Below are 26,505 nucleotides of genomic sequence, written 5' to 3' on the forward strand. Positions count from 1 at the left end.
AAAAAAAAACATGAGCAGGGAATCACCAATCTAACACTTATGAACTTAGATATACGAGTTAGCCCAGCCCCCCTTTTCCTTCACAGCTTGTTTCCTTCTTTTAAAAATAAAAAGCAACATTTTAATTGTGGAAGAAAATTGAGAATGTAGAAAGCACAAAGAAAACAAATTGCTGTAATCTTACTAATCACTGCTTACTACCCAAAAGTTAACTTTTTGGGTTTTTTTCTTCTACCTTTAACCCATGGAATGATATCTCTGTATATTTATTTACAGAAATTATATATACATTTATATACACTTAATTTAAATAAACCTTTATACATATATAAATAATATCAGAGTATTGCTACACATAATGTTTCACAAATGATTTTTAATTTAATAACATATCATTCATATTTTCCTATGTTATTAGTTTGAAAAACTTTTGGGTTATCTCCCTGGCTATGTCGTTTTCATAAAAACCTATAATTATGTACACACATATACACATAATGATATTTATCTAATTCTATTTTTTTTTATTAAACTTAGCAAGAAATATGCCTGACCTATGTGTATTCGGCAAAAATGTAAGACTACTGAGAGGTATAAAATTTGTTTAGTATATGAAATCTGTAATTTTATCTAAACAAAAAGACTTGATCTAGTCAAGGAGGTAAATTTCCCAAATTAATATATACATTTTATAAAGTACATGCAATCACAAACAAAATCATTGGGAGATAGTTTGACTAGTAAATTCTAATTCATCTGGAAGAAGAAATTTGTTTTCATATGTAAAGAGATTATTTGAGAAAAATAAAGACGTTCCATGCCCAATATAGCAATACACCATTGAAACTATGCTTGATGTCCTCACAGTTCACTAGGGGTAGGAAGTCATCAAGAGGAAGAGTAGCAGAGTTGATTATGAGCATACACTTTGGATAGACAGACTTGGATTCAAATCTGACTTTTCCTCTAATACTTTGGTCAGTAAGTTAAATTCTCTAAGCCTTGATTTCCTCATTTTAAAAGAAAGTTATAATGTGCACTTACAGGTTGTTGCAAGAGTCAAAAGAGAGGATGAATGTGTAGTCTTAACCTTGTACTTGACAGATAACAAGGGCTCATTAATAATAACTTTAAGTATCTGTCTGTCAGCTATTTTCGTTATGCAAAGGAAGGCAGCTAAGCTCTTTTGTTAGGGCATGGTGTTTTGGGTGAGCAAATTTGAGATATGTATTATTCTGTTACCAATTTGTGATGAGGGCAGTTTAACTTTGTACATAAAATAACTTTTACATCTAGCTCAAGCCATCTGAAAGCTGGCACAGAGAACACAAAATAGGATTTTTGTGGGGTAAATGAGATACATCACCTGTAAGGAAAAAACATAGGTATAATGTTATAAAAAGAAACATTAAATATTTTCCTAAAAATTACAGACATTATGGTATTTCACAGCTTAACACTTCAGACTGCATCTTAACAAACAAGGACATTTTCCTTCCCATCCACAATACTATTTGGACATCAGAAAGATTAATACTGTTCTCTCAATACCATCTAGGAATTCATCTATATTAAAATTTGTCCAATTGTGCTCAAACTGTCTTTTATAGCACTGCATTGTATTTATTTATTGTAGCTATCAAAACTTTTCATCCAAAGCCGTCTCATTTCTTTCCACTTCATTTACTTGTTTTTGTTTTTATTTTTATTGTTAATCATTTTTCTCTCTAATGGCTATGACTTGTTGGAGAGATGAGCCAGTTGTTCATTTGTCTTGTGGAAGGTTCCGCATTCTGAATTTGCCTATTGGCTTTTTTTGACTTATTTTCCTATTCCCTGTATTTTTCTGTTGCCAGTGAAAATTATATCTAAAGGCTTGATTAAGCATTTTTGAGAAGAATATTTCATAGATGATGTTATGCACTTCATATTGCATCACACTGGAAAGTCTGTCTCATTATTCCTGAGGCTTGATGTGAACTGTGGGTTAAGGTAATAGCCAGATCTCTCCACTGTAAAATTATGTGTTTTTCCTTATATCTAGCAAGTAATTAATGATATGATTCTTAAGCACCTTGCAAATATTCCCTGCCCCCATTCACATTTTTGCTAGGGTTTATAGCATCCTTTGATTATCCTTGCCAGAATCAATTATGTCATTAGGAATTTCAAGTGGTAATTTTTTATTGAAGTATAGTTAATTTGCAATATTCTGTTAGTATCAAGTGTACAGCATAGTAAGTCAGTATATTTGCAGATTATATTCCATTATAGGTGATTACAAGATACTGGGTATAATTCCCTGTGCTATATAGTAAATGCTTGTTGCTTATCAATTTTATGTATAGTAGTTTGTATCTATTACCCCCATACCCCTAATTTGTCCCTCCTCTCCCTCTCTCTCCCATTTGGTAACAAAAAGTTGGTTTCTATGTCTTAGTCTGTTTCTCTTTTGTATATATACTCATTTGTATTATTTTTACACTCAACATATAAGTGATATATAGTATTTGTCTTTCTCTGTCTGATTTATTTCGCTAAGCACAATATTCTGTAGGTCCACCCACATTGCTGCAATTGGCAAAATTTTATCCTTTTTTATGGTTGAGTAACATTCCATTGTATATATACCACTTCTTCTTAATGCAGTTATCTTTTGATGGCCACTTGGTTTGCTTCCATGTCTTGGCTATTGTAAATATTGCTGCTGTCAACAATATTGCATGTATCTTTTTGAATTAGTGTGTTTGGTTTTTTCCAGATATATACCCAGGAGTGGAATGCCTGAATCATATGAAATTTTATTTTTAGGTTTTTAAGGAACCTCTACACTTTTTTCCTTAATGGCTGTACCAATTTACATTTCTTCCATCAGTGTATGAGGGTTTCCTTTTCTCCTCATACTCACCAACATTTGTTATTTGTAGACTTTTTGATGATAGCTGTTCTGCTATCATCAACAGGTGTGAAGTGATTTCTCATTGGTGCAGTTTTGGGGTTTTTTGTATTTCTCAGTAATTAGCAATGTTGATCATCTTTTCATGTGCCTTGTAGCTATCTGGATGTCTTCTTTGGAAAAATGCAAGTCTTCTGCCCAGTTTTTAATTGGATTGGTCTTTTAACATTGAGTTGTATGAGCTGTTTGTATATTCTGGATATTAACCTCTTGTCAGTCATATCATTCACAAGTATTTCCTCCCATTTTATAAGTTTTCTTTTCGTTTTGTTAATGGCTTCCTTTGTTGTGCAAAAGCTTTTAAATCTAATTAGGTTGTATTTGTTTATTTTTTTCTTTCATTGCTTTTGCCTTGGGAGACTGATTCAAAATATGTTACTATGATTTATGTCATAAGTGTTTCTCCTATACTCTTTTCTATGATTTTCATGGCTTCATGTCTTATATTTAGGTATTTAGACTATTTTGAGTATATTTTTGTATATGGTATGAGGGAGTGTTCTAATTTCATTCTTTTACTTATAGTTGTCCAATTTTGCCAGCACCACTTGCTGAATAGACTGTCTTTTCTCCAGTGTATATTCTTACCTCCTTTGTCATTAATTAATAGGTACAAGGGTTTATTTCTGGGCTCTCTCTTCTGTTCCATTAACCTATGTGTCTGTTTTGTGCAAATACCATACTGTTTTGATTATTGTATCTTTGTAGTATAGTCTGAATTCTAGGAGATTTATACCTCCAGCTTTGTTCTTTCTTCTCAGGATAGCTGTGGCAATTTGGCATATTTTGTGGTTCTATATAAATGTTAGGATTATTTGTTCTAGTCTGGGAAAAATACCATGAGTGTTTTGACAGATTGCACTCAGTCTGTAGATTGCTTTCAGTAGTATGGTCATTTTAATAATATTGAGTCTTCCAATCCAAAGCCATAGGCTATCTTTACATTTCTTTGAATCATCTTCAGTTTTCTTCATGAATATTTTATAGTTTTTACCATATAATTCTTTCACCTCCTTGGTTAACTTTATTCCTAGGTAATCTACTTTGGTTTTGGATGCAATTTTAAACAGGATTTTTTTTTTTTTACTTTCTGATATTTCATTATTAGTATATAGAAATGCAACAGATTTCTGTATATTAATCCTGTATCCTGCAGTCTTGCTGAAATCACTTATTGGTTCTAATCGTTTTTGAGTGGGGATTTTAGGGTTCTCTATATAGAGCATCATGCCATTTGCAAGTAGAACAACTTTCCTACTTCCATTCCAATTTGGATACTTTTTATTTTAAAGTGGTAAATTTTTATTCTATAGTTGTTTCCTCATTTTTAGCTGGCATACTGTAACACATCAGAAATGAGAATAATATGACAAAATGACTTGAACCATATCATATAAAAGGAATAGAAATTTCAATCAAATGTCTAAACATTGTTTAGACTCATTTGACCTTAACAGAAGTTCAGAGCTGCTTCTCAAAGTCCCCCAAAAGCCCAGCCTTCTCCTAAGATGCAAAAAAACTGTTACTAATTCAGTTAAGGCTAATTTGAAATAGTTTAGTCATTCAGTTTGCAAATAAATTTGAGTGGCTAGTACAGTAATTATGGTAATATCATTTTAATTTTGTTTCATTTAACTTTTCAAAAATTTTTTCACATGAACTACCTTCTTTCTCTACAGTGTTGGAGCTCCTGACATTTCTCACAGTATCTTGATATAAATGAAAAGAATTACAAAGTGGTCACACTGGCAGTCTAGAGACAATACCTTGTGACAGTGGTTCTTCTTTAAGCAAGACCCTTTACTGATTTTGTAACTTTGGGAAAGTTAGATCTTAAACTTCCTAATAAAAGTAAAACCTCATAAAAAAGTATAAAAAATTTTTTCCTCATAAAAAGTATAAAAATTTGTATAGTGATATAGTCTCTGTAATGTACATCCTCATATATTAAATCACCTAATCAGCTTATCACAGGCATAAATGCATATTATTATCACCACTGTACAAATGAAGAAATTACAGCACTCTTAAGTTAGCATCAAACATTGTTCTTTCACCTCTCTAAGCAATAGTAGATTTAATGGAGGCTACTGTGATTACTTCTGGCCTTATCTGAGTCATAGTAAAAAATAATAGGTCTTCTGATTTAACATCCTGGGCTTTTCCATTACTCTGGGCTGCCTGACTTGTGAAGGGAAGAATTACCTCCTCTTTTCCATTCTTCCAAAGTGCCTGAGAGGGTCAATTAAGATAATTCGGATGAAAACATTAAATTGAGTAAGGTTTAATATGAGATAGTGACTTAGTCCATTCAGGCTAATATCAAAACAAACTATAGTCTGCATAGCTTATGAACACAGAAATTTATTTTTCACATTTCTGGAGGCTGGGAAGTCTAAACCCAAGGTGACAGCATGATGGAATTCTGGTGAATGCCCTCTTCCTGGTCCACAGCCTCCACATTCAAATATGTCCTCAGATGGAGAAAAAGGCTAGGGCTCTCTCTGAAACATCTTTTATAGGGCACTAATCCCATTCATGAGGCTTCCACCATGTGATTTAAGCAACTTCCAAAGGTCCTACCTCTTAAAAACATCACCTCTGGGGCTTGGGATTTCAACATATGAATGCTGAGGTGACACAAACATTCAGACCATAGAGGTAGGCTTTCCTATGTAGAAGAAGTCAGAATTCAAACTGTAAAGCGGTGGCCATGGATGCTTGAGCATTTTACTGCTTTGTCTCTCAAAAGGTGGTCCAAGGCCCACCTGCATCAGAATCACCTGGATGCTTCAGAATAATGCAGAACCTCAGGCCCACCAATGATCTGCTGAATCCAGCACCTGTGGGCTCATACTCATGAATTTGAGGATAACATACCGAAGTGAGAAATCTCTACATCTTTGGCCCCTCTTCTATTTTAGTGACCAGATTCAATGCTATATAGAGGCTGTACACTCCAAATATATAAATTAGATACACAGTAGACACTTAGTAGATGTTCAGTGGATTGACTGTACTACACTGTGATAGGGGAAAAATGGAGAACTGTCCCACATAAAGAAAACACTACTGAACTATGAGACTCTAAGAAGGCAAGAAAAGTATTTGCTAGGAAAGAATTGTAAGCAGCTTTTTGTGAACTCTCTGGATATGTATGGCCTAACTCCCCAAACTGATAATCTGATGGCAATTTGAAAGAAATAGTGTCATCTACAGTGTTTTCATGAATGCATTTGCTTTCAGACAGCAAACTCCACGTCCACACTCACTATCATTGAGATAGTTGTTTTCAACTTCCAAGAACAATGAGAGAACAAGAACCATCTCAGGATTTTACTTGCCTCTTAAAACAGGAACTTTCAAACTGGCCTGCACATTGGCATCACCTGGGCTGTTAAAGATAGACCAAAGCTGGGTTACATCTCCAGAGAACCTGATTTTCCTGGTCTGAGATTTCATCGGAGGATCTTTATTTGAAAAGACCTTAGGTGATGCCATCATGCCCCTAGGATTGTGACCCACAGTCTCAAATAAATATGTATACTGTGCAGTACACAGCAGGTATATATCATTATTCTGGTTGTCTTGTCAAAAACATGGAAGAATGAAAGTCTTGAGAGAAATGGGCTAAAGCATCATAAAGTAGCCTTTTTGATAGACAAATCACTGTAGCAGTCACACAGAGAATTCCTCTACTCCGTGCTAATCATCACATCTCCATCAATGGCTTGCTAAGTTTCACCACGGTCTCCAGTCATTACCAACACTGGCTGCACATTATAATCACTTGGAGCAGTTTCTAAAAGTACAGAAGCCTGAAACCTCCTTCTAGAGACTCTGATTTGTTTGGTTTGGGTTGAAAACCAAGAGTGAGAACCACTATCTGTACTCTCTGGGTGAGGAAGAAGAAAATATGCAAGACCTGGTTGATGACACTTAGTCTTGTTACTTGTTATCAGAAGGGTCTGATGCATCAAAAAATTATGCAGTTTTATAGTACTCTGTAAACTGAACTGTGACGCACCTGATTATGAGGCTACTCAGTGGATTCCAAGCCATCTTTCATTTAAAATAGGAAACCTTGAAAAATAAGTTTCTACAAAGAGCTCACAGGATCCTATGGAAAACCTAGCACAGGGACCTGAACTTACACGTAAAATATATGAAGTTAGGAAGCATATCCAGAGGGTTCCTTTCACTCCCTTAGCCCAGGGCACAGGGTGGCATGAGAAGAAGCAGTTGGCGGTATTTTGGCCGCATCTCCTTCCCTGTGCTCTTCAGCCATCAGCGTCAGGTCATTCTGTTGTCCTGTTTTACTCTTATGAACATACTTACTTGTCCTTAGTCACCTTTGGCTTTTGGCTTTTATTCCCTCGCCCATCTGGTGTTTTCCTCCCCCTCACATACCACCTTACAGGAATGTAGAAAAAGCATAGGGCAGAGGAAAAAAGTATGGGCTCAGGCATCCCACTGCCTGAAATAATAAAGTTATAAAGGATACAGAGAATGACCATCTATTGACACACAACAATTGTATGACAGCCGAGCCTAAATAGTCTGTATGGCAAATAGAAGAAAGAGAGGAAGCTTTGCCACTGGTCTTGACTGTGGAGGGATGGAGACAGGAGCTCCCTGCACCACAGGGAGCAAGCTGCTTAGAAGGAGCCCTCACAGCAGAAGGCGGAGCTCAGATGCAGGGACAGTGACTAGGGTCTCAGGAAACTAGGCTGACACACCTGTGCCGAAGGCAGCCTGCCCACCTTGGGCTTGGGGTTATCTGACCCACAAGTGGTTTATTCCCTCAAATCAATGAACAGGCTAGAGGTAAGGAGAATGCATCAGGTATATGAGGATATTTTTCCCGTATTTTCTGCTAGGATATTGACAAGGCCAAATGTAATAAAGTCAGGAGACCAAAGGGCAAAAGGACCAGGTGGAAAACATGCATAACTTTTGTAAGGAAAAATCCATTTAACTTATGTAATTATCAGTCGATCAAGCACACCTGCTATTTCAGGTAGTTATCAATATCAGAAAAAAATATATATATACACACACACACACATCTGTATTCAATCAGTGTAAGTTTGTCAGAAACACTGTATTCCAAAGATTATTTAATACATTTAAAGAAGTTTTTAAAACTCAGAACTTTTCCTTATATTGCAAGAAAATTGATTATTTTAAGTACTTTTTTTTTTTCTCTTTTGCTGGTTAGAAACAGACATTTATTATCTTACACTTCTGCAGGTCAGAAGCCTGATGTGGGTCTCACAGGGCTAAAAGCTAGGTGTCAACAGTGCCGATTCCTTTTGGAGGCTCTAGGAGAGAATCCATTTTCTTGCCTTTTCAGCTTCTGGAGGCTGCTTGCCTTCCGTTGCTCCTGGCCCCCTTCGTTCCTGGCCCCCTTCCTCTGTCTTCAAAGCCAGCAGTGGTGGGTAGGATCCTTCTCACAGTGGATCCCGTGTGTTCTTACACCTCTTCTGCCTCTGGTTCTTCTGTCTCCCTCTTCCCAGGACCCTTGTGATTGCATCAGGCCCACCTGGATAATCCCAGCTGATCTCCCTTTCTTAAAGCCAGCTGATTAGCAACCTTAATTCCACTGCAACCTCGATTCTCCTTTGCCATGTAGCCTAGCATATTCCCTGTTCTGGATATGAGGACGTGGATGTCCTTGTGGGCCTGTGGGTGCCTGTTTTAGCCAGGGCACACTGTGACCTATTTTAAGTATTTTTTATATTTGCATATCTTTTCATGAATGCAATACAAATATAAATTAATTTTCAAAATTACTGTTAAACTTCCTATAAATAATCATTTAAATGCCTCCAGATAAATATATCTTGTCATATTTAGTCTAACAATGTTACTTTGATGTACATATCATTTGGATCATCATATATAGCCACAGAATGGAAGATTTTTAAAAATTACTTACACAAGAATGACTTAGGAGGGCATCAATATTTTTAAACAGAGGATTTACACACTGAGTCTTCCTTTAAAAGAATATAAGTTCTAAAGAGTTTTAAAATGTGTATATTTGAAAACACAAGTGCTCATCTATATCACAAACTTAGGAATTTGGGGGCTTCAGTTTCAATTTCAACTACAAGGGCAGATTTACACCAACAACAGCAAAAAGTTGGTGATATCTGTTCTTACTAATAATTTGATGATCACATTAACCTAAAACTTTCACAAGCATATCTGGTCTAAATATTATTAGTCATTCATTTAAAGACTATTTATTTAGACCATACCATGTGCAAAGCCCAGGACCAGTTATTATGCTCTATTTAAACAGAGAGTTAAAAGGAGAAAACTGACTATTTTCCTGAAAAATATTTATGTTTTTATCACTTTTCTCAGGGCACCTAAAACATCCTTGTTCCTTAGGCTATAAATAAAAGGGTTTAGCAAGGGAATTATGACTGTGTAGAATAGTGAATACATTTTATCTTGGTATTGATCTCGGCCAGACCCAGGACACACATACATGAAGAAGATAGAACAAGGAAACAGAGAGCAGGTGGGCAATGCATGTAGAGAAGGCTTTGCTCCTGCCCTTTTTGGGCTTCTTTTTCAGGATGGCAAAAAGGACACCAGTATAAGAGACTATAATGGACATAAAAGTAAAAGCCTGTATACAAGTGGCAAAAATAAAAAGCACCAGTGCATTAATAGATGGGTCAGTGCATGAAATTGTGAAAAGTGGCAAGATTTCACAGTAGAAATGATGTATTATATTGGATCTGCAGAAGGTTAATCTAAATAACAATCCTACATGAATCACAGGATGCAGAAAACCAATTACATATGACATACTCACCAACCAAGTGCAGAGTCTGGTGGACATCACCACTGGATAAAGCAAGGGCTTGCGTATGGCCACATAGCGATCATAGGCCATCACTACCAGGAGGAAACATTCTGTAGTTGCACTGGAACCAAAAAAATAGTATTGGGCCATACATTCAAAGAGGGATATCATTTGACTCTTGTCTAAGATGTTGACAAGCATCCTGGGGGTCACAGAGGATGAAGAAAAGGCATCTACAAAGGCTAAACTGCCCAGGAAGAAGTACATGGGGGTGTGAAGATGAGGGTCCTTCCAGATGAGAAAAATCAGCCCAAGGTTGCCCACTATGGTTGTGAAGTAGATGCTCAAGAACACCAGAAACAGGGGAACCTGCAGCCCTGGAAGATCTGAAGGTCCTGTGAGAACAAACTCAGTCACCAGCGTCTTATTTGCCTCCATCATATCTACTCAGGCTGTCACTGCAATAGGAGAATGGAAATGAAAAAGTTAATCAAGATTCATGAAAACTTATCTCAAGTGTCAATGTCATATTTCTCTATTTCACATATACTTTACTGGGCAAATATGAAGATATAGGGTTTTGTCTTTTTAAAAACACACACAAGAGTATTAAGTAAATTATAAAGAATTTTGATGAGGAAGGATTTTTTAGATGCTTTTTAAAAATCTATATACATTTACTTAGAGGTTTCTGGAGGAGGCTGTAGACATAATTTGTCACTCATAAATACCTTAAAACTGAATGTGTTAACAGTGAAATGTTGTACAAAGTTAAGAATAAAAAATATATAATGCATTTTATTCTGCAATCTCTAAAAAGTGAGACTCTTGTTCAGGTTCCAAAATGTTTTCACCATTTCTCAAGAACTCTTTTGTAACTTTTCTATTGAACCAAAAAATGGGCTATATCTTTGTATTACTGATATGTGTTATTATTTCCTACTAAGACATTAATGGATAGAGTAATAAGACAGTAAGTTAAAATTTCATTTTTGCTGTTTCCAATCTCTTCTTATGTTGTTTGATTATATATTCATCAATATGTACCCCAAATTCCTAGTAGACTCTTGGTTATACATTCTTCAAATGACACCTAAATTTCAAATAGACTCTTTAATTTTACTCAAGAAATTCTCATATGTGAACATAATCATTCATTCAGCCATCATTTATTTAATGCCTCCTAAGGTATAGTACTGTCTATCCTAGCTCAGTCACATATTAAAACCTAACTGTATTTCACCAATGATGCTAAAATAACCCCTCCTGTAAGAAGAAAATAAAAATAGGCATTAGCCAGCTTATCTGCAGATTTGGGAAGAATCTAAGAGCTAAGACTCTCCAGATTAATGTAGACAATTATCATGCCATTAACCAAGAATGTTTTTTTGTTTTTTTTTTTTAGGAAAATAGTTTTTATTTTTATTTTTATTTTTTCACATTTTTTTCTCTGTGATTTATCATAACATTTTGTGTATATTTCCCTGTGCTATACAGTGTAATCTTGTTTATCTATTCTACAATTTTGAAATCCCAGTCTATCCCTTCCCACCCTCTACCCCGCCCCCCACCCCGGTAACCACAAGTCTGTATTCTCTGTCCATGAGTCTATTTCTGTCCTGTATTTATGCTTTGTTTTTGTTTGTTTGTTTGTTTTTGTTTTTTAGATTCCACATATGAGCAATCTCATATGGTATTTTTTTTTCTCTTTCTGGCTTACTTCACTTAGAATGACATTCTCTAGGAGCATCCATGTTGCTGCAAATGGCATTATGTTGTCGGTTTTTATGGCTGAGTAGTATTCCATTGTATAAATATACCACCTCTTCTTTATCCAGTCACCTGTTGATGGACATTTAGGTTGTTTTCATGTTTTGGCTATTGTAAATAGTGCTGCTATGAACATTGGGGTGCAGGTGTCTTTTTGAAGTAGATTTCCTTCTGGGTACAAGCCCAGGAGTGGGATTCCTGGGTCATATGGTAAGTCTATTCCTAGTCTTTTGAGGAATCTCCACACTGTTTTCCATAGTGGCTGCACCAAACTGCATTCCCACCAGCAGTGTAGGAGGGTTCCCCTTTCTCCACAGCCTCTCCAGCATTTGTCATTTTTGAACCAAGAATGTTTTTAATATGTAAGAGGCACATAATTCTAAAACAATTATAAGGATTTCCCTTCCCTGCCCTTTTTGAGATTACAAGTGTGAGTATGAAAGCCAGGGTAGAAATATAACATTACAGAAGACAGCACAGTGGAAAGAATAGCCACTGTTTTGAATATCTGGATGCAATTTAAATAGTAAAAAATTAAATTTTGTATAAATCCAAATCAAATGAGGAGAGAAGATGAAGCACATTAGTAGGTAATGGCTAATATGAAGATAGGAAGGCAGAACAGAGCCTCAATCTAAAAATGTATCTGTTAGTTTGATAATCCTGGGAATCAAGTGGAAACCCGGGGAGGGGAGAGGGTAAACCTAAGTCCTCATCCTCAAAATGCATCTTATCAACGACAAATGATATATATTCAAAACATAAAATGTGTTTTGTGCATTCAAAATGTTGCCTCAGTTATCTAAAGACGGGTCTAGCCGTTTAGAAACGGCTGCTCTAAGTTTATAACTGTGCAAGGGAATACTTACAAGTCTTGGATTCATATCTCGCTGCCTTTCATGACATGTCCAGCCAAGTGGGAGACATTCCAACACATATTTTTATTTCTATAACCTAGTCACCAATTCTGCACAATGTAGCTGAAGGTTTCACGGCCAAGTCTGCTGTGCTGAAATGTTTTCTCAAAGTGCCTGCTTTGTAATTCAGAAAAGAAAACCATGTAGAAAATTTGAGTAAGATAGGGTTTGTGATTTCAGTTCTGATAAGAATAATCTTTGAACAGTAAACACTTAGAAGAATTGGGGTGTTTTCTACAGAAAGTCATGGAGAGGGTTTTTTTTTTTTTCCTTTTAAAAGGGAGGCTACATTAAAAGAAACAGTTCTGCATCTTCATAGGGAACAGTATAAGAGAAAATTTGTTTGAGATTTATGTTAGACTTTAAATAATACAAAAGAGGGGTTGGTAACATTAGCAGTAGTCACTGAGTAAGCACACTGCTGTCAAATCTCTGAAAGTACCAGATTATCTTCATTTTACCTTCTGTCTAGAATAAAATAATGAGGTGTGGCTCTGGGCAGATGTGGGGAACTCCTTTCTGCTCATTTCCAGAGAAGTACAATCTAAAAAAGAACCAGGTTGAAGGCAAAGGCATTTACTGCTCTTAAAAGCCCCATAACTCATTTGACACAACACTGTAAAATGATTATGAATCAATAAAAAATGTAAAAAGAAAAAAAAAAAGCCCCATAACTCTATGATTCTTCACTGTTAAGAAATCTTCCAAATTCTATGACAGTATAGTAAAGCCCAGAATGAATTCTACTTTTGAAGATACAAAGTATTCAACAGATTTGTTCTATAACTTATTATCCTGGCAAAGAAAATATTCACAGAAATGTAACAAAATTTCTGAGTCAGTTCCACCTCTAAATTATTAAATGATTATGCCTAAACCACTTTATGACCTTGTTTTAAGGTTCTCACTGGTAAAACACTGGATTTTCTAAGGAACATCTGCTCACAGTCTAAGACTATGACTCCTCTTTGCTATTTAGTATACAGCAGAGTATAGCAATTAAGCTGTATATGTAAAAGCATTAATTCAAATCTTCACTCTATAAATATATAGCTTGTATCCTTAAGGGTTCAGAGTTTTGAATATGTTTATTTAACTATTCAGTTTCAGATTGCTTTCTGCTCCAATTAGTAGATAAATCATCTGAAAAAAAAATTCAGATATTTCGACAGCTCCTAAGAAACTCTTGGTATTAAAATATGTTCTATCACTTTTCATGGAAAGAATAATGACAATAAAATAAAGCACTGCATTCTCACCCAGTTCCAATAAGAAGATGCAGAGATGCCATAAGATATAAAATGTCATGAAGAACTCATGCTATAAGAACAAAAATGTCCAAAACAATTATTCATCTCATATTAATCTTCTTTAAGAATGCAGCTTGGAAGGAAAGATATTTATGTCCTCTCATCTTCATGTCTGTTTGGGAAGATAATATTGAAATTCCCTCCATGTCACTAAAAGATTCCTTGTAGAATAAAGTCATCTACTGGGCATACAGATCTATCAACAAATCACTGTGAAAAAATCCATTTACACCTATTACTTTTATAACTTGTTTCTTCTAAAAAATAATTTCAATTTAATAGTAGAAAAAATTAAAATGTAGGAAAGCATGATGAAAAATTGTTGTAATCTCACTAATCACAGAAAAATATGGTTAACTTTTGAGGTTTGTTTTCTTTGACCTTTAACCCATGCATGTAGCTATACTGGTGTATATTTAGATATAAAAGTTATATACACAATTATATATAAATAATTATAATACTGCCACACATATTTTACATTAATTATGCTGTTAGAATAATATATCATTTATATTTTCTTATGTTCTTAGTTTGAAAAACATGTAGATTATCTCTTGGGCTACATCGTTTTTCCTAAAAAAAACCTGTAATTTTAAAGTTCTAGAATTGAAGCTAATTTGTCCAAATGTGTGCACGGCATTAAGAATATTCTTATAACAAATCTTCAGTGGGCCTCCTGGGAAAATTGTACTGAGTTACACTACAAATTTTGAAATAGCAAATAATAAATTTCCCAATCTTTACTTACTTTTTGGTAGTGTAAAGACTGGGAAATTTAAAATACAGCTGACTCTTGAACAACACAGGGTTGACTGGGTGGGGAAACTTATACTCAGATTTTTTTCAACAGCATATACTACAGTACTGCACAATCCCCTCCCTTTTGGTTGAATCCATGGATGCAGAACCATGGTTACAAAGGAAACTTGGATATGGAGGAACGTATATTTAGAGAGCCTACTACAAGTTGTACTGATTTTCAAATGAGCAGAGGGTATATAAGTATATACATACACACACACATATATACATACACACATACATATATTCACATAATCATACTTATCTATATCTATTTTTATGATTAAACTTGGCAAGAAATATGCCTGACCTATATGTATTTGGCAAAAACGTAAAACTACTGAAAGGTATAAACGTTTGTTTAAGGTATGAAAATTCATACATTAAATAGAAAGAAATTTTAAATAGAAAGACTTTGATCCAGTAAAGGTGTTAATTTTCCCAAATTAGCATATAAATTATATGCAATCACAAACAAAATCACTGAAAGATAGTTTTACCACCAGCTTTGTTCTTTTTTAAGATAGCTTTGGCTATTCAGGGTCTTTTGTGATTTCATACGTATGTTAGGATTGTTTGGTCTAGTTCTGTGGAAAATGTCCTAAGTATTTTGATTGAGATTGCATTAAATCTGTAGATTGCTTTGAGTAGTATGGATATTTTAACAACATTAATTTGTCCAATCAAGAACGCAAGTATCTTTCCATTTCTTTGTATCATCTTCAGTTTCCTTCATCAGTGTCTTACAGTTTTCAGAGTATAGATTTCTCTGCTCCTTGGTTAAGTTTATTCCTAGGTATTTTATTCTTTTTGATGCAATTGAAAACGGGAATTTTTTGCTTTCAGTTTCTGATAGTTCATTATTAGTGTATAAAGATAGCAACAGGTTTCTGTATAATAATCTTGTGTCCTACAAATTTACTGAATTCATTTTTTAATTCTAATACTTTTTTGGTAGAGACTTCGATATAGAGTATCATGTCATCTGCAGATACTGACTTTTTACTCCTTCCCTTCCAGTTTGGATGTCTTTTATTTATTTATTTTTTTGTCTGATTGCTGTGGCTAGGACTTTCATTATTATGTCCAATAAAATGATGAATGTGTGCATCCTTGTCTTGTTCCTGTTTTTAGAGGAAAAACTTTCAGGTTTTTACCACTGAGTTTGATGTTAGCTGTGGATCTGTCATATATGGCCTTTATTAAGTTGAGATATGTTCTCTCTATACCAACTTTAGTGAGAGTTTTTATCATGAATGGATGTTGAATTTTGTCAAATGCTTTTTCTGCATCTATTGAGATGACCACATGATTTTTGTCCTTCCTTTTGTTACTGTGTATCACCATCCTTATCTCCCTGGAATAAATCCCACTTGATCATGGTGTATAATCTTTTACATTGTTGAATTCCATTTGGTAATATTTTATTGAGAATTTTCATATCTATATTCATCAGAGATATTGGCCTGTAATTATTTTGTAGTGTCTTTTTCTGGTTTTGCCGTCAGGGTAATGATGGACTTGTAGAATGAATTTGGGAGTGGTCTTTCCTCTTCAGTTCTTTGGAACAGTTTGAGAGGGATAGGTATTAACTCTTCTTTATGTATTTAGTAGCATTCTCCTGTGGAGCTGTCCAGTCCAAGGCTTCTGTTCACTGGGAGTTTTTTGATTAGTAATTCAATTTCACTACTCGTGACTGGTCTTTTTAGATTGTCTATTTCTTTCTGATTCAGTCTTGGAAGATTGTATGTTTCTAGAAATGTATCCATTTCTTCTAGGTTGTCCAATTTGTTGGCATATAACTGTTTGTAGTATATTCTTGTGATTTTTTGTGTCTCTTTGATATCAGTTGTAATTTCTCTCATTGTGAGCTGGGGTGCATGCTGGGGCAATCCCACCATAGCAGTCAGAGCTCGAGACAGTTCCTCTCCACTACCTCTGTGAGTGCCAGCATGACAGCCCATGTCCCATTCAGATGCAGTGGCTCCATCCCTGCCACGTGCACATTCTCCTTGACAATGGAAGTCTTTGCCCTAGTGTGGATCTGTGGCAGAGCCAGAGAGGCTGGGGTAGGTGCTTGGAGTGGGCTAGGGCATGCGCTTGCGGGGGCAGTCAGTGGAAACCTGGAGAATCCCAGGCAGTTTTAGTCGGTTTCCTCTGACATTTCTGGTAGTATGTAAGTGTCTACACAGTCTTCATGAGTAGAATCTAGGTTTTTTACAGCCCTCCTGTCAGTCCTACTGATTTTCAAAGCAGCTAAGGGGACTCATCTTCCCAGTGTCAGACCCCAAGCTGGGGAACTCACTATATGCTTTGAACTGCTTACTCCCCAGGGAGGATCTACAAGCCAATGTAATCCCCTTGCTCTTCTGTGACCCCTCCTAGTGGTGCAGGTCCTGACCTGATTGCTTCTCTTCCCTATCTATCCTTCTCCAGGGGATCTTTCTTTGCACCCTTGGTCATATAAAAGTCTTTCTGCCAGTCTTCAGTTTGTTTTCTGTAATATTTGCTCCACATGTGTATGTATTTTTGATGTGTTCATGGGGGTAGGTGAGATTTGTCCTCCTACTCCACCATCTTTATCTCCTCTCCAAAGAGAAACATTGTAAATATTTTCATGAAAATCACAGATATCATAACATTTCACAACTAAACACTTTAAACTGCATCTTTAACAAACGAGAACATTTTGCTTCCTAACTACAGTACTATTTTGAAATCAGACAAAATTAATACTATTCTCCCAATACCATCTAATAATCCATCTATATTTACATTTCTCCAGTTCCCAAACTGTCTTATGCAGCACTGCATTGCACTTGTTTGTTATATTTGTCGATACAGAGCATTATCATTTCTTTTTGTTAATCTCAATGGTTTGGGGCTTTTTTTTTTTCCCCAAATGGCTATGACGTCTGGAGTAATTGGGCCAGTTTTTCAATTGTCTTGTGGAGGGTTCCACATTCTGGATTTGTTTAATTGGCTTTGTTTGACTTGTTTTCCTATTCCCTGTATTTTTCTGTTCCCAGAGGAAATTATATCCAAAGGCTTGATTAAGCATCTTTGGCAAGAATACATCATAGATGATATTATGAACTTCATATTGCATCACACCAGGGAGCAAAAGAAGTCTGTTTGTCTTACTGTTACTGAGGCTCAGTATGATCCACTGATTAAGGAGGTAACAGCAAGATTTCTCCATGTTTGTTTTCCCTTACATCTAGCAAGTAATTAATGATATGATCCTTTAGTACCTTGTAAATGTCCAGATCTTCATCCATTTTTTAGCTAACTTTTCTTTTGGGGGGGGTCCTTTGATGATCCCTTCCAGATTCAAATGTGTTATTTGGAGTTTTAATGGTTTTTAATTTGAATTTTTTTAATTTTATCTCTTTTCTACCTCATTTAAGTGGCATATTTTCTAGTTGTGACTAGAAAAAAAGGAAAATGTGGCATAAGATCTGACATGTATCATAGAGAAAGAAGTAGAAATTTCAAGCAAATGTCTAAACATTATTTTGACTTATCTGACCTTGTCAGAAGTTCAGATGCTTCTCCAAGTTCTCCAAAAGCCCACTTCCTTCTTAGATGCAGTCAAATTGTTAATGATTCAGGAAAGACTTAATTGGTATAACTTAGCCATTCAGTCAGCAAATATATTTGAGTGTCTGTTACAGTGGACCCTGGTCTGGAATCTTCTTTGAAAGGAAGGAGATGAGTCAATTAAACTGTAAATTGTTCCAAATTCTGTCTGGTTGAGTGATTTCTGTTTCTCACATGTTGTAAGAAATTGGTTTTTCTATCTCTTAATGATCAAATTATTTCTTATTAGAACACTTTTAGAACATTTAGGGAAATACCACTTTTTGAATGGATTTTATGTGTTTTTTTAGGTCTCCTATGGCTAATTCTTTTTATTTTTATTTTTAATTATTTCTTTTATTAAAGTGTAGTTGCTATTCAGTATTATATAAGTTTCCGGTGTACAATATAGTGATTCACAATTTTTAAGGCTGTATTTCATTTATAGTTATTATAAAATATTGGCTAGATTCCCCAGGTTATACATTATAGCTTTGTTGCTTATTTTATACCTAATAGTTTGTACCTCTTCTCCCCTACCCAAGTATTCCACCTGCCCCTTTCCTCTGCTCACTGGTAAACACTAGTTTACACTCTATGTCTATTAGTCTGCTTTTTTTAAATTAATGATAATATTTGTATCATGCTTTAATTGCCAGCAGCAAATTTGGTTTTAGAGGACAATTGATATACTTATGTGCTTGGTTTTAATCATCTCACTTTTGTTTTTGTTTTTGTTTTTTTTAACACCTTTACTATGGTATGATTCCTGTACAGTAAACTACAAATATTTCACATGTATAGCTTGATTCTAACTATAACAAAAATTATATTCTCTGGTTTGTTGTATTTTTTGGATCCCACATATAATTGAAATCATACAGTATTTGTCTTTTTCTATCTGACTTGTTTCACTTACCATAATATTCTCTAAGTCCATTCATGTTGCTGCAAATGGCAAAATTTTGTTCTTTTTATGGCTGAGTAGTATTCCATTGTGTGTGTGTGTGTGTGTGTGTGTGTGTGTGTGTGTATATATATATATCACAATTTTCTTTATCCATTCATCCGTTGATGGATACTGAGGTTGTTTCCATATCGAGACAGTTGTAAATAATGCTGCTATGAACACTGAGGTGCATGTATCTTTTTAAATTAGTGTTTTTGTTTTTTTTTGGACATATACCCAGGAGTGGAATTGCTGGGTCATATGGCAGTTCTAGTTTTAGCTTTTTGAGAAGCCTCCGTAGTGTTTCCCATAGCAGCTGAACCAATGTACATTCCCATTAATAGTGTATGAAGATTCCCTTTTCTCCACATCCTCGCCAACATTTATTATTTGTATTCATTTTGATGATAGCCATTCTGACCAATGTGAGGTAATATTGTGGTTGTGATTTGCATTTCCCTGATGATTAGTGATTTTGAGCATCTTTTCATGTGCCTGCTGGCCATCTGCATTTCCCCTTTGGAAATATGTCTATTCCATTCTTCTGCCCATTTTTGAACCAGGTTAATAGTGCGAGGGTGGAAAAAGTTACTCCATGTGAATGGAAATTAGAAGAAAGCTGGAGTAGCAATACTTACATTAGACAAAATAGACTTTAAAATAAAGACTGTTACAAGAGACAAAGACGGACACTACATAATGATCAAGGGATCAATCCAAGAAGAAAATATAACTTATTTGTAAATATATATGCACCCAACATAGAAGCACCTAAATATATAAGGCATATATTAATGGACATAAAAGGAGAAATTGACAGTAACACAATATTAGTGGGTACTTTACCACCCCACTTACATCAATGGACAGATCTTCCAGACAAAAATTCACTAAGGAAACATTGACCTAAACTGATGCGTTAGACTGAATGGACTTAATTGCTGTATAGGGAGCATTCCATCCAAAGCAGCAGGATACACATTCTTTTCAAGATCACATGGAATATTCTCCAGCATAGATCTCATGATAGGCCACAAAACAAGCCTTGGTAAATTTATGAAGATTGAAATCATATCAAGCATCTTTTCTGACCACAACACTATGAGACTAGAAATCAACTACAAGAAAAAAACTTCAAAAGACACAAACACATGGAGGCTAAACAAACACTACAAAACAAAGAATAGATCACTAATGAAATCAAAGAGGAGATCAAAAATTACCTAGAGACAAATGAAAACAAAAACACAACAATCCAATACCTATGAGACATAGCAAAAGCAGTTCTAAGAGGGAAGTTTATGGTGATACAAGCTTACCTCAGGAAACAAGCAAAATTTTAAACAACCTGACATTACTCCTAAAGAAACTAGAGAAAGAAAAACAAAACCCAAAGTTAGTAGAAGGAAAGAAATCGTAAGGATCAGAGCATAAATAAATGAAACAGAGACTTAAAAAATAATTTTAAGATCAGTGAAACTGAGGTGTTTTTTTGAAAAGATAAACAAAATTGATAAACTTTTAGCCAGATTCATCAAGAAAAGAAAGGAGACTGCCCAAATCAATAATTAGAAATGAAAAAGGTGAAGTTGCAACTGACACCGCAGAAATACAAAGGATCATAAGAAACTACTGTGACAACTACATGCCAATAAAATGGACAATCTAGAAGAAATGGACAAATTCTTAGACAAGTACAATCTTCCAAGACTAAACCAGAATGAAATGTTGAAAATATGAGCAGATCAGTTAGCAGTAATGAAATTGTATCAGTAACTTAAAAACTCCCAACAAGCAATAGTCTAGGACCAGATGGCTTCCCAGAGGAATTCTACCAAACATTTACAGAACAGTTAGCAATTATCCTTCTGAAACTATTACAAAAATTTGCAGAGGAAAGAACACTTCTGAATTCATTCTATGAGGCTACATTACCCTGACACCAAAATCAGACAAAGATATCACACAAAAAGAGACAATTACAGTCCAATATCACAACTTAACATAGATGCAAACTTCCTCAACAAAATACTAGCAAACCTGATCCAACAATATAGTAAAAGGATCACACACTATGATCACATTATCCCTAGGATACAAAAAATTTTCAGTATCTGTAAATCAATCACTGTAATACACCACGTTAATTAATTAAAAAATAAAAGTCATATGATCATCTCCATAGATGCAGGAAAAGCTGCATAAAATTAAAAATCCATTTATGATAAAAACTCTCTAGAAATGGGCAGAGAGAGAACATACCTCAACATAATAAAGGCTGAATATAACAAACCCACAGCTAACATCATACTCAACGGTGAAAAGGTGAAAGCATTCCTTCTAAGATCAGGAACAAGACAAGGATGCCCACTCTTGGCACTTATATTCAACACAGTTTTGGAAGTCCTAGCCACAGCAATAAGACAAGAAAGAGAAATAAAAGTAATGCAGATTGGAAAGGAAGAAGTAAAACTGTCACTGTTCACAAATGACATGATACTAAATGGAGAATCCTGAAGATGGTACCAGAAAACTACTAGTGCTCATCAACAAATTTTGTAAAGTTATAGGATACAAAACTAATATACAAAAATCTGTTTCATTTCTATACACTAACAACAAACTACCAGAAATAGAAATTAAGGGAATAGTATCATTTACCATTATATCAAAAAGAATAGAATACCTAGGAATAAATCTACCTAAGGAAGCAAAAGATCTATATTCAGAAAACTGTAAGATGCTAAAGAAAGAAATTGAAGACAACACAAACAGATGGAAAGATATACCATTTTCTTGGATTGGAAGAATTAATATTGTTAAAATGACTGTACTATCGAAGGCAATATACAGATTCAATCCAGTCCTTATCAAATTACCAATGACATTTTTCACAGAACTAGAACAAAAAAATTCAAATTTGTTTGGAAACACAGGAGACCCTAAATAGCCAAAATAATCTTGAGAAAGAAGAATGGAGCTGGAGGAATTATGTGCCCTGCCTTTGTGCTGTACTACAAAGCTCCAGTAATCAAAATAGCATGATATTGGCACAAAAACAGACACATAGATCAATGGAACAAGGTAGAAAGCCTAGAAATAAACCCACCACTTATGGTCAATTAATCTATGACAAAGGAGATAAGAATATACAATGGAGAAAAGACAGTCTCTTCAATAAGTGGTGCTGGGAAAACTGGACAACTACATGTAAAAGAATGAAATTAGAACATTCTCTAACACCACATACAAAAATAGACTCAAAATGGATTAAAGACTTTAATGTAAGACAAGATACTGTAAAACTCACAGAGGAAAACATAGGCAGAACACTCTTTTTTTTTACATTTTTTATTGATTCATAAACATTTTACAGTGTTGTGTCAAATTCCAGTGTTCAGCACAATTTTTCAGTCATTTATGGACATATACACACTCATTGTCACATTTTTTTCTCTGTGATTTATCATAACATTTTGTGTATATTTCCCTGTGCTACACAGTGTAAGGCAGAACACTCTTTGACATAAATCAAAGAAATGTTTTTTTGGATCTGTCTCCTAGAGTAAAGTAAATAAAAGCAAAAATACAAATGGGACCTAATTAAACTTAAAAGCTTTTGCACAGCAAACTGAACCATAAACAAAATGAAAAGACAACCTACAGAATGGGAGAAAATATTGGCAAATGATGTGACCAATAATGGATTAAATTCCAAAATATACAAAAAGCTTAATATAAAAAAAAAACCCAATCAAAAAATGAGTAGAAGACCTAAATAGACATTTCTCCAAAGAAGGCATACAGATGGCCAAGAGACAGATGAAAATATGCTCAATATTACTAATTATTACGGAAATGCAAATCAAAACTACAATGAGGTGTCACCTCACGCCAGTCAGAATGGCCATCACCAAAAAGTCTACAAATTGTAAATGCTGGAAATGGTGTGGAGAGAAGGGAACCCTCCTACACTGTTGGTGGGAACATAAATTAGTGCAGCCACTATGGAGAATAGTTTGGAGATTTCTTAAAAAACTAAAAATAGAATTACTTTATGATCCAGCAATCTCACTCCTAGTCATATATGGAAAAAGCTATTCAAAAAGATACATGCACCCCAATGTTTATAGGAGCATTATTTACAATAGTCAAGACATGGAAGCAACCTAAATGTCTATTGAGATAGATTGATAGATAGATAGATAATGGAATATTACCTGACCATAAAAAGGAATGAAATAATGCCATTTGCAGCAACATGGATGGACCTAGAGATTATCATACTGAATGAAGTAAGTCAGACAGAGAAAGACAAATATCATGATATCGCTTACATGTGGAACCTAAAAAAATGACGCAAATGAACTTATTACAAAATAGAAACAGACTCAACAGACATAGAAAACAAACTTATGGTTACCAAAGGGGAAAGTTGGGGAAGGGATAAATTAGGAGTTTGGGATTAACAGGTTTACTATATATAAAATAGATAAACAAGGACCTACTGCATAGCATAGGGAACTATGTTCAATATCTTTAATAACCTATAGTGGAAATAATCTGAATATGTATATAACTGAATCACTTTGCTGTACACCAAATCTGGCCAAAATCTGGAACAGTGACAATGCCAAATGCTAACAAGAATGTGAAGCAATAGGAACTCACATTCATTGCTAGTTGGAATATGAAATGGTACAGCCACTTTTGAAGACAGTTTAGTGGTCTTTTACAAAACTAAACATACTCTTACATTGCATACTCCTACAATTGCATTCCTTGGTATTTACCCAAAGGAGTTGAAAACTTATGTCCCCACCAAAACCTGCACACAGATGTTTACAGCAGCTTTATTTATAACTGCCAAAACTGGGACCAAGATGCCCTTTATAGTAAGTTAATGGATAAATAAACTGTGGTACATCCAGACAGTGGAATATTATTCAGCGCTAAAAGGAAATGAGCTACCAAGCTATGAAAAGATATGGAGGAAACTTAACTGCGTATTACTAAGTGAAAGAAGTCAATCTGAAAAGCCTACATACTGTCTGATTCCAGCTATATGATATTCTGGAAAAGGCAAACTATGGAGACAGGAAAAAAATATCACAGGTTGCCAGGGTAGTGGGTCGAGATAAGAATAGGTGGAGCACAGAGTATTTTTAGGGCAGTGAAATTATTCTGTGTGATACCATAATGATGGATACATGTCATTACACATTTGTCCAAACCCATAGAGTGTACAACATCAAAGTGAAGCATAATGTAAAGTATGGACTTTGGGTGACTATGAATTATCAGTGTAGGTTCATCAATTGTAGCAGACATACCACTGTGGTGTGGGATGTTGATAATGGGGGAGGCTTTACATGTGTAGAAGAAGAGAGTACATGCAAATTCTCTGTACTTTCTCTCAGTTTTGCTGTGAACTGTAAACTGCTCTAAAAAAATGTCTTGAGGGAAGAGGATATAGCTCAGTGGTAGAGTGCCTGCCTAGCATGCACAAGGTCCTGAGTTCAATCCCCAGTGCCTCCATCAAAAATAAATAAAAACCTAATTACCTCCCTTAATTTTTTTTTTAATGTCTTAATTAAAAATGAAAGAGAGAGAATTCTGGAGATGAATGGTGTTGATGGTTGCACAAAAATTTGAATATACTTAGTGCACACCTAATTGTACATTGAAGAATGGCTAAGATAGTCAATTATATGTTATGTATATTTTACCCCAATTTTTTTAACATTTTTTATTGATTTATAATCATTTTACAATGTTGTGTCAAATTCCAGTGTTCAGCACAATTTTTCAGTCATTCATGGACATATACACACTCATTGTCACATTTTTTTCTCTGTGATTTATCATAACATTTTGTGTATATTTCCCTGTGCTATACAGTGTAATCTTGTTTATCTATTCTACAATTTTGAAATCCCAGTCTATCCCTTCCCACCCTCTACCCCCCTGGTAACCACAAGTCTGTATTCTCTGTCCATGAGTCTTTAGATTCCACATATGAGTGATCTCATATGGTATTTTTCTTTCTCTTTCTGGCTTACTTCACTTAGAATGACATTCTCTAGGATCATCCATGTTGCTGCAAATGGCGTTATGTTGTCGGTTTTTATGGCTGAGTAGTATTCCATTGTATAAATATACCACCTCTTCTTTATCCAGTCACCTGTTGATGGACATTTAGGCTGTTTCCATGTTTTGGCTATTGTAAATAGTGCTGCTATGAACATTGGGGTGCAGGTGTCTTTTTGAAGTAGATTTACTTCTGGGTACAAGCCCAGGAGTGGGATTCCTGGGTCATATGGTAAGTCTATTCCTAGTCTTTTGAGGAATCTCCACACTGTTTTCCATAGTGGCTGCACCAAACTGCATTCCCACCAGCAGTGTAGGAGGGTTCCCCTTTCTCCACAGCCTCTCCAGCATTTGTCATTTTTGGATTTTTCCCAATTTTTAATTGGGGTAAAAGATAATTATATTTCTGTATACTATAGACATGCATCCTACCACTGAACTATACTCATCCCCCAGAAAGCCAAAATTTAAAAAATCAATGCCATTTATAATAACTCCAGAAACATAAAATTCTTAGGTATAAACCTAACAAAGTACAGACAAGATCTAGATGCTGAAAACTATAAAACATTGTTGAAAGAAATCATAAAAACCCTAAGCAGAGGCATACCTTGATCATTGATTGGAGGAGTCAACATAAGATTTAAATTCTCACCAAACTAACCTACAGATTTAATGCAATACCAATCCAAATCCTAGCAGAATTTTTTGTAGATGTGGAAAAGCTGACTCTAAGACTTATTTAGAAGAACAAAGGAACTAGAATGACTAAGAGAGCTTTGAACAAGAATAAAGTTGAAGGATCTTAAGATTTATTTATTATAAAGTTACAGTGATAAGACAGTATTTGCAAAAATATAGTAACATAGGCCAATGTACCAGAATAGATTTTTGCCTGTAAGCAATAGGAAAACATTGTAACCAGAGAAAAAAACTAGGAAAAGAAGTATCATTGGTATAAATTTGGCCACTGCATATGGAAGACATGAAAGCAGAAAGACTTGGGGCAAGGAGACTGATTGAGGTATATATTTATATTAGAGACAAAAAGGTCTAGTGGCAATGGGAATACAAAGAAACTAAAAAAAGTTTTGTAGCAAAAAATCCCCAAATAAACAAACCAAAAAAATTCAAGTCTTGAAAAGGGAGGGGTCAAAACTGACTTCAACATTTCAAGACTGGGAGACTGGAAGATGGTGGTCATTTTGATCAAAATCATGATGTTGGAAATGCAAAGACTGTATTAATAGAGATGAATAAAATTGGCAGTTAACATTAATTAAATTAATTCTTGTATTTTC

At 34.9% G+C, this 26,505-nt stretch overlaps 1 long non-coding RNA gene and 1 pseudogene across 1 annotated transcript in view; one reads left to right on the forward strand and one right to left on the reverse strand.

Moving 5' to 3' along the window:
- The window catches only part of LOC140698068 (uncharacterized), a 218,045-nt gene that overhangs the window by 186,074 nt on the left and 5,466 nt on the right, over positions 1-26,505 (forward strand). The window lies entirely within an intron of this gene.
- On the reverse strand, positions 9,308-10,223 carry LOC107033887 (olfactory receptor 5AC1-like; annotated as a pseudogene).

The sequence above is a fragment of the Vicugna pacos genome, chromosome 1 (genome assembly GCF_048564905.1).
Source record: "Vicugna pacos chromosome 1, VicPac4, whole genome shotgun sequence".
Lineage (NCBI taxonomy): Eukaryota > Metazoa > Chordata > Mammalia > Artiodactyla > Camelidae > Vicugna > Vicugna pacos.